This window comes from Capsicum annuum, chromosome 3 (assembly GCF_002878395.1).
Source record: "Capsicum annuum cultivar UCD-10X-F1 chromosome 3, UCD10Xv1.1, whole genome shotgun sequence".
Taxonomy (NCBI): domain Eukaryota; kingdom Viridiplantae; phylum Streptophyta; class Magnoliopsida; order Solanales; family Solanaceae; genus Capsicum; species Capsicum annuum.
Window position 1 is genome coordinate 227,801,502 of NC_061113.1, and position 10,182 is coordinate 227,811,683.

Here is a 10,182-nt window from a genome sequence, read left to right on the forward strand (position 1 = left end):
TGTTCAGAATTAACCTTATGGCCTCTCAATGAATGTTTCCACATTTTCATGTCTTATTATACAGTATACAGGTATAGATATCAGTCATGGGTTAGCTTGTGGTCCTTCGGGGTCATGAGCACCATGTAACATTCTGTTTCAGATAATCAGAGTATTACAAACTTGGTATCAGAGTCTAAGGTTCAATAGAGTCCTAGGAAGTCTGAAATCCGCATCTAGTAGAGTCTTGTACATGGGTGTGTAGCGCGCCACATTTATGTGCAAGAGGATGTGAGATATTTTAAGAAACAGTTTCTTCTCTTTCAGTATTCATGTCATTCCTATGAGCATAATCATAAGTTTATCTCTCAGTCTAATTTGTTTCTCCTCTTATTTTCAGAACATGCCTCCAAAGAGAAGAAACCAGCCAGATCCTCAGCCCAAAGATCCTTTGGGTGATCATGTTTCTCATTTGGAATTCAAGACCACATTTACCACTCTTTCTCAATCAGTAGTTTCCCATAACGAGCGTCCAACAGTTATTCCAGCCAACCCAGTGGCCAACTTAGCCACAACTAGCATTCAAGATTTTACCTGAATGAATCCTCTAATGTTCCTCGGGTCTAAGGTAGATGAAGACCCTCAGGAATTCATTGATCAGATTCAGAAGGTGGCAGATATTATGGGGGTGACTACTGTTAATAGTTCTGAGTTAGCCATATGCCAGTTACAATATATGGCTCATACTTGGTACAAGTAGTGGAAGGCCAAAAAGGTAGATAGTGCAGGTCCTATAGAGTGGGAAGAGTTTGTCACGGCTTTCTTAGACAGATTCTTTCCCCAAGAGTTGATGGAGGCAAAGGTTCTAGAGTTCATCAACCTTAAGCAGGGCAATATGATGGTGAAAGAGTATTCTCTCTGCTTTACTCAACTAGCCAGATATGCCCCTCATTTGGTTGCAGACTGTAGAGCCAAGATAAGTAAGTTCGCTTTGGGGGTGAATGACAGCATGGTTAATGAATGCAGATCTGCCATGATAAATAGTAACATAACCTTAGCTAGACTTATGAATCATGCTCAGCAGAAAGAGGAGCAAAAAATTAAGCAGAGGGAAAAGCAGAATAAGAAAGCTAGGACAGGTAGCTTCAATTTTAAACAACCTAAATTAGAAGAAGAAAATCGTTCCCAGTTTCTTCCTAAGTCTTCAGTTCCAGCTCCTTGTACATCCAGTTCTCTAATTCCTAAGTTCAGAGAGGGTAACAGAGATAGAGCACCAGAATCTTAAGCCTCAGGGCAGTGTCGACAATGCCCGAACTAATCCCCTATGTCAGACATGTTGTAAGAATGAAAAGGGTGCTTGCAGAGCTAGTAGCGATGTCTGTTTTAGTTATGGAAAGCCAGGCCATAGAGTCAGATATAGTCCCCAGTCCGGTTATCGGGGTCAGAAAAACCGTTCTGCTGCTCAGTCCGGTTACCCGAATCAGCAGGGTGCTACTTTCAGTGCTATTAGTAGGCAACGTCCAAATAGACTTTATGCTCTTCATATCCGACAAGATCAGGAAAATTCTCCTGATGTCATTACTGGTACGTTATAGAACTTTCATGTTTATGTTCATGCTTTGCTAGATCTAGGTACATCCTTGTATTTTGTTACTTCTTATATAGCAGGCGATTTCAGAGTCAGTACTAAAATTCTAGCAGAGCCCTTTTTAGTCTCTACCCCAGTGGGTAAACCCATCATAGCTCGGCGGGTATATAGAAACTGCACGATTATGATATTTCAGAAAGTCACGTCAACAGATTTAGTAGATTTAGAGATGACTGATGTTGATGTCATTCTCAGCATGGATTGGCTTCATTCCTACTATGCCACAGTCGACTAAAAAAATAGAATAGTTTAGTTTCAGTTTTCGAATAAGCCCATCCTAGAGTGGAAGGATAGTACTTCATATTTTAGTAGTCAGCTTATTTCCTACCTTTGTGCAAGGAAAATGATATCTAAGGGATGTGTTTATCATCTCGTTCATGTTAAGGACTCTGGTTTCGAATCTCCCATTCTCGAATTAGTTCTAGTCATTAATGAATATTCAGATGTCTTTCCCGAAGATCTTCCAGGCATTCCTCCCAAAAAGGAAATAGACTTCGGCATTGACCTTATTCCAGATACTCAGCCTATCTCTATTCTGCCATACAGAATGGCACCAGAAGAACTCCAAGAATTGAAAGAACAGTTGAAGAATATCTTAGATAAGGGATTCATCAAACCTAGCATTTCCTCATGGGGCACACCAGTCTTATTCATGCGCAAGAAAGACGATTCTCTAAGGATATGCATAGATTACCGTCAACTCAATAAAGTCACGCTCAAGAACAAGTATCCACTTCCTAGTATAGATGACTTGTTTGACCAACTTTAGGGAGCCAATTATTTCTCCAAGATAGACCTCAGATCAGGCTACCATCAGCTCAGAGTCAGAGAATGTGATATTCTGAAGACAGCTTTCCAAACTTGGTATGGTCACTTTGAATTTCTAGTCATGTCATTTGGTCTTATTAATGCCCCAGCCACTTTTATGGACTTGATGAACTATATGTTCAATCAGTACTTGGACATGTTCGTCATAATCTTTATAGATGATATTTTGGTCTATTTTTGCACTGAGTGTGATCGTTCAGACCATCTCAGAATTGTTCTTCATACTCTCAGAGATCACCAGTTGTTCACCAAATTCTGTGAGTATGAATTTTGGCTTAGATCAGTAGTATTCCTTGGCCATATTATTTTCAGTAATGGCTAGAGTAGATCCTCAGAAGGCCAAAGTGGTAAAAAACTGGCCTCGCCTAGTATCTTCATCAGATATCAGGAGTTTCTTGGGTCTGGCTGGCTATTACAGATGGTTTATTGAGTGATTTTCTTCTATTGCATCCTGTATGTCCAGATTGACTCAGAATAAGGTCAAGTTTCAGTGGTCAGATTTTTGCGAGAAGAGTTTTCAGAGTTGAAGACTCGACTCACCTCAGCTAAAATTATAGCTCTTCCAAATGGTCCAGATGGGTTCGTGGTATATTGTGATGCATCTAGAGTGGGTTTAGGTTGTGTTCTCATGCAGCATCATAAGGTCATAGCCTACGCCTCCAAATAGGTAAATCCCCATGAGAAGAATTATCCTTCTCATAATCTTGAGTTAGCAGCCGTAGTATTTTCCTTGAAGATTTGGAGGCATTATCTATACAGAGTACATGTAGATGTCTTCACAAATCATAAGAGTCTTCAGTATGTCTTTTCCTAGAAAGATCTCAATCTTCATCAGAGAAGATGGTTAGGGATCTTGAAATATTATGCTATAAGTGTCCTTTATCATCCAAGCAAGGACAACATTGTGGCGCTCTCAGTAGAGTAGTGTTTCTCTCGTTGTGGACAACAAAAAGAAGATAGCTTAGGAAATCCATCAGCTTGCCAGACTAGGTGGTCGCTTAGTCGACTCTTCATAGAGTAGTGTATATGTTTAGAATAGTTCAGAATCATCTCTAGTTTCTAAGGTGAAAGAGAAGCAAAATTGAGATCCTAGCCTTGTAAAGCTAAAAGAGTTAGTTCAGAATTAGAAAGTAGAGGTTTTCTCCCAAGGGAAAGATGGTGTTCTTCGTTGTCAGGGTCATCTGTGTGTTTCAGGTGTAGATGACTTAAGGCAGCAAATTCTTACAGAACCGCATGGTGTGCACTACTCTATTCATCCAAGGGGCCACTAAGATGTACAACGATTTGTGGGAGATCTATTGGTGGAGTGGAATAAAGAGAGATATTACAGAGTTTGTAGCTAAGTTCTCTATATGTTAGCAAGTTAAGAAAGAGCATCAGAAGCCTAGTTATTCCATACAGGAGTTCACCATTCCTACTTAGAAGTGGGAAGAAGAGAATATGGATTTCGTGATGGCTTTGCCTCAAATTCATCATCACCGTGATTTAGTTTGGGTCATTGTAGATAGGATGACCAAGTCAGCTCATTTCCTTCTAGTTCATACCTCTTATTCAGCTGAGGATTACGCCAAACTTTATATCAGGGAGTTGGTCAGATTACACGGTGTTCCATTATCTATCATCTCAGACAGAGGTACCCAGTTCACCTCTCACTTCTGGAAAGCATTCCAAAAGGGTCTTGGTACCCAAGTTCATCTCAATACAGCCTTTCATCCTCAAACAGATAGTCAAGAAGAAAGGACCATTCAGACCCTAGAAGATATGCTAAGGACATGTGCAATTGATTTCAAGGGAAGCTGGGATGACCACTTGTCTTTGATTGAATTTGCATATAATAATAGCTATCATTCCAGTATTGAGATGGATTCATTCAAAGCACTCTATGGTAAGAGATGTAGATCTCCAATTGGTTGGTTTGAAGTTAGTGAGGACTCAATCATAGGTCCTGACTTAGTATTCGACGCCTTAGACAAAGTTCAGTTGATCAGAGAAAGACTCTAGGTTGCTCAGAGCCGATAGAAATCTTATGCAGATATTCATAGAAAGGATCTCAAGTTCAATAATAATGATTATGTCTATCTAAAGATCTCTCTCATGAAGGGAGTGAAGCAGTTTGGCAAGAAGGGAAAGCTCAATCCCCGATATGTCGGTCCCTTCAAGATTCTTAGTCGTTAGGAAAGGTATCATATGAGATCGAATTGCCTTTAGATCTAGCCTCAGTTCACCCAGTCTTTCATGTATCTTTGATCAAGAAGTGCATAGGTGACCCATCAGTTGTGTTCCCTATTTAAAGCATTGATGTTCAAAACAGTCTTTCTTATGAAGAGATTCCAGTTGAACTCTTAAACTATCAGACTCGTAGACTGAGGAACAAAGAAGTCCCTCTAGTCAAGGTTCTTTGGCGAAATCTGTCATTTGACGGAGCTACTTAGGAAGCAGAAGCAGACATGTGTACCAAGTATTCTCACCTCTTCTCCGCCAATCCAGATCAAGATCAAGGTAGCAGATCTTCTTAAGTTTATTCAGTTTCACGTTCAGTATTCTATATAACTTGGTATTCAATTCATGCTCATGTTTCATCATAAATTTGGTATCAAGTACCATTGCATATTCAGCCATGCATTCATGTATCAGTCCAATGTATAATCATGCATTAGATATGCATTCTCATTGTGAAAACTTCAGTTATCAGAAACCTCAATCATGCATTCATGAATCAATTACACGTGCATCAGATATGCATGTTCAGTATGATATAATTAGTTTATCAGTCATGAGATCATGTTTCAGCCATTCATGTCCAGGTCATGTTCTGCTTATTGTTTCCCCTATTAGTTAGTCTCATTTGAGGATGAATGTTCTCAAGGGGGAGATATTGTAAGACCCCGCAAAATTGTTGTGTTCGTATTCAGATTGCTTAGCTCTATGAAGCTCAATATAAGGTCCAACACTTAGAAAAATTTTATTCAAAACTTAGTCTTATTTTAGACCACCAAACTTTGGGAATTTATTTGACGACCTTCCCGACCTCCGTTTGCCAATTTTCAAGTTGTATTGTGGTGGGGCAAGGTCGTAGTACTTGAGTTTCAAAATTTTTGGAGTAGCGTAAGGGAATGTTTGGGTGCCCAAACCAGTAGCTCAGGGCAATCTGCCCGTACCTCCCTATCTTGAGCACCACTCTAAGAAAGATGCCGCCCTGGGTAGAGCGGGGGACTAGATGGGCGACGCCCTGCAACTCCGGTGGGGTGCCCAATTTTTAGAATTCCACCTTCGTGTTTCAAAGGGTATTTTCATCCTTTTCCCACCCATATATAAGCTCTATAACATGAAATTAAGCCTAAATTGCACCAAAATATACTCCTTGTGTTGAAATCCTCTCTAAAATCCTCAAGAAGAAACCTAGGGTTCAATTGGGAACTTCAAAATTCAAGCAAATTTCACCGCGAACTTTCACGAATCATCAACCTAAGGTATGCATAGTGTTCATCCATGGATTCCTTTCATTTTTGGAGTCCCAAAATCATGTTTTAAATAACATATTGTGATTTGTTTGTTGTGATTAGCTCATGTTCATGTTGATAGTTGTTATTCATGTTTAGGGATGGTGCCTTGATGAATTTTCATAAAGTATGTGAGTTGTTGATTTCAAACCTATGAATTTAGGTAGTTTTAGAGTTTAAACTGATAAAGACACCTATGCTCAAAGCTCTACATGTAAGGTGTTTGATAAAATTCCTAGAATGGTAGAAATTATATAGTATAGCTTGGGAATGAACTATATGATAAATTCATGCTAGTCTATTACGTTCAAAGGACTCACATGTTATTGTTGTGCAATCTATGTATTAATGGAATGTACATGATGATTGAAGAATGGACATATAGTGTGCCCATATGCATTCCATGCTATGTACAAGATCAAGATTATGAAATACCACATGAGTTATTCCCCAATTGTCACAATGTGAACTAAATGTTGCATGTTTGCCATTTTCTTATGCTTAAACGGTTTTCATGCTATCGTTATGAAAAGTACATGTTCTTGGATTGTACATGATATTAGAAAATGAGATTTATGACTTGATTATAAGAATCCCCATTTATGTTAGATATTATGATGACCATGGACTTCATGAAATCCCTCACTCTTGTATAATGGATTATTATTGATGGTTATGTATTCAATGAAGTCATGTTGTGTCAATTTCCTTCCATTGAGTCATAGGGGTACTTGTACCCAAAAAATATAGTTGTGTGCCTAGAGCCATGTCATTCTTTCACGTTATCCTCAATCAAGCCATGTTCCATAGAATTTAGTCAGTCATGTGACTCAGGAAATCTCAGAAATCTTTTAATCTCAGTCAATTATCAGATAGTAGTAATATTTCGTCAGTCAACAAAAGTCAGTTACTCAATCCATGTACAGTCAGTTAATCATGTTCAGTCTCTTCATATAGGAGTAGAAATTAGCACATAGTAAACCCAAGGATGGGAACACACATTGTCAGATGAGTGTGTGATTCTTAACAGTTATCCTTGCATTCCAGGACTATGTAGCCAGCATAGGTTGAGATATCAACACTGTCATATGAGGGCTGATAAGGTGTCTTTGCATTGTCAGATGAGGGCCCAACCATTCTCTTTTGGGAACACTGTCCGATGAGGGTTACCCACAGCTTGTCCTTACTAGTTGAGCAGTATTGACACCCTTCCAGTCGGGTCAGAGATTAGACCCCAGCTCAGCTATTATAGTACACATGGGGCATATCAGTTGCATAACTATTTCCCATAGTTTTAGTATCAGTTTCACTAAATGAACTCAGATAGTTCTTCAGATTCTAGGTCTGTCAGATACAATCAACTCAGATACAGTATGGAGCTCAGATAGTTCCTTCAGGTCAGGACTTTCATCTACTGTCACCCATGTTATTAGTTATCAGAATTCAGTATCAGTCATATTAACTATCAATAAATTCATGTCATCAGTAGATAGAATCAGCTATCATGATTTCACGATCTTAATTACTATGATTTCATGTATGCACTCTTACGTTCATATTAGTCTATTAGTTATTGTCATTCATGCATATAAACTCCATGTAGTTAGCCTACCTCACTTCCATACTCAGTACATTCCTACGTACTGATGCATTTGCACTATGGTGCTTTCTTTTTATGTTACACCATAGGTTCAGAGACACGTCTTCCAGACCAGGAGCAGCAGTAGCATTTTAGTACTCAGAGTTTAGCAGTGAGTCCTCATCTTTCGAGGACATGATTATTTATTCATTAGCTTTTGATTAGATATTAGTTGGGGTTAGTTAGGGATATGTCCCATCAACTTCTAATTCAGTTATCCAGACAGTTAGAGGCTTTCAGACGCTACATTATTTCCATGTTTTTTAAACTTCAATTTTGTTTTGGTATTGTGATACCACTTTATTTAGATGTTATAATTATTATTCAGTTATGTTTAGAATTGAACCTTATGGCCTCTCAGTGCATGTTTATGCATTTTCATGTCTTATTATGCAGTATACAGGTCCAGATATCAGTCATGGGTTAGTTTGTCGTTCTTTGGGGTCATGAGCACCGTGTAACGTTCTGATTCAGATAATCGGGGCATTACAATTTTGCAATCTACATGGATGTGAACAAACTATCTCTTGAAATGGTCATACTCACAAAATTTTTAGTAGTGAGAACAAACTAAATTGGAAGATGTAAAAACTATAGAGATTTATTAGTTTGACTATTCAACTCGTTTTTTGGCTTCACGGTCTGAATCATGCTGAATGCTCTCACCCAAATAGGGTATTTCTTCATCACTTTTCTAATAAATTTCTAATGCTATAAGGGAGTAAGGGACTCAGGGCATGATCTGAACAAGACATTAGAATAATAGACTACAACATTACTATAACCTATAGCATGGAACATACACTTAAAAATCATAAGTCTGGATAGAAGTACTAGGCCTCAAGCAATGCAACTTCTTACTTTAAAACTTAGCCACACTTCTAAAATGCTCATTCAACTAAACTTTCCCCTTAAACACCATACTCACTGACTAATCTTACAATTCTCATAAAGTATTAACAAATCCATCTACCAGAGTCTAAATGAACAAAACTCTTTCATCATGATCAATCCTAACTCAAAATCACAAGGTATCTCACATAACACCAAACACAATACCAATCTGAGTCATGAATTCACACACATCTATATTTTTCAGAACTTTTTATCTCAAGAATAATTCTCTTTACCACTCCAACAACTATAATCCACTGAGTACTAGACATTCACTAATGCTCAATGCATCCCTTCGTATGTATACGAACACGACAGTCAAGCCTATATTCATACCCTAATAGGCACCTCTAAATAAATGATCGTAAGAGCATCTTTCTTTAACACCTACCAAATTGTAGATAATTTAATTAGCTTTCCAACGATACCAATTTTGCAAAACTCCGATACCTGAGTGAAAAGTTACAGTCATTTTTGTGAGAGGCAGAAAGCCAGGGGGATAATCGAGGCGACGCCCTGCGTATTCCCGCCAGTGTAATTTCTGGCAGTCAAGCTTTGTATTCTTGAGGGGTATTTGGGTCATTTTCCACCCTTAAATAGCCCCAATAATATGAGATTCAGCCCCCAAACACTAAATTATACCCGTATTATCTCAAATTCTCTCAAAAACACACCTTAGGGTTTCAACCCAATATTCAAGAAACTCAAGATTTCCACCATGGATTTTTCAAACTTGTTCAAGATTCAAGATCCCTAGACCAAGAGCTTCAAGTGTCTACCTTCAAGAACACCATTGAAGATTCAAAAGTTCAAACTTTTAACATTCAAAGAACCATATAGGAATCCAAGATTCAAGCTTTCTCATCAAAAATTGTCAATTAAAGTATGTGGGGTTTCAACAAGGACAATCGTTTCGTCCTTGTGCCCAAAACTTATTTTAAATTATTAAATACTGAATTTTATGTGATTTTTCATGAAATTGATGTTAGGGTTTATACCCAATTTATATTGTTTGAAGATTATAAGTTTACAAGTGATTGAATATTGAATTGCATGATTATTTTCATGTATTTATGCGCGTAACGCAATTTTTCAGATTTTCGAAAGTGAGTTTAAGTATGATGTTGAGATTCTTGATCTTATTATTTTAATGGTGTAGAAGTATTTTCAAGAAGCATACTGAGTTGGATGTTCTTCTATGATTTTAAATATTTATATATGAGTTCTAAATTGGGATTCAACCCCATTATCACTATTTACAAGATTATGAGTTTTTAAGAGTTGTTGAAGATAAATTTCATGAGTTTGTTTATATTTTCAAGAGTATTGCAGAAATTTTCAGATTTTAATATGATTTACGAATGATTATGTTATCAAGCATGCATTTTTAAATGTTTTATCATGATATTAATACTTGGGTCAATAAGCCCTATTTGAGATTGTTATTTTTTGAGTATTGTTGTGCTATAAGCACCTTATGATTATTGAGAAAGATTATTAAGAAAAGATTTGACCTTTTGGTCACTATGGAATTGAAATTCACTTTCATATTGAGATTACATACCCTTTTTTGGTTTCATTATAAACCATGAGATTATTTTTGTAACACCCCGTATTCAAGTACGTGTATTGGCGTATTCAAGTACGTGCATTGGTCTTATTTATAAGGAATTAATTTTTTTATTTTATTTATA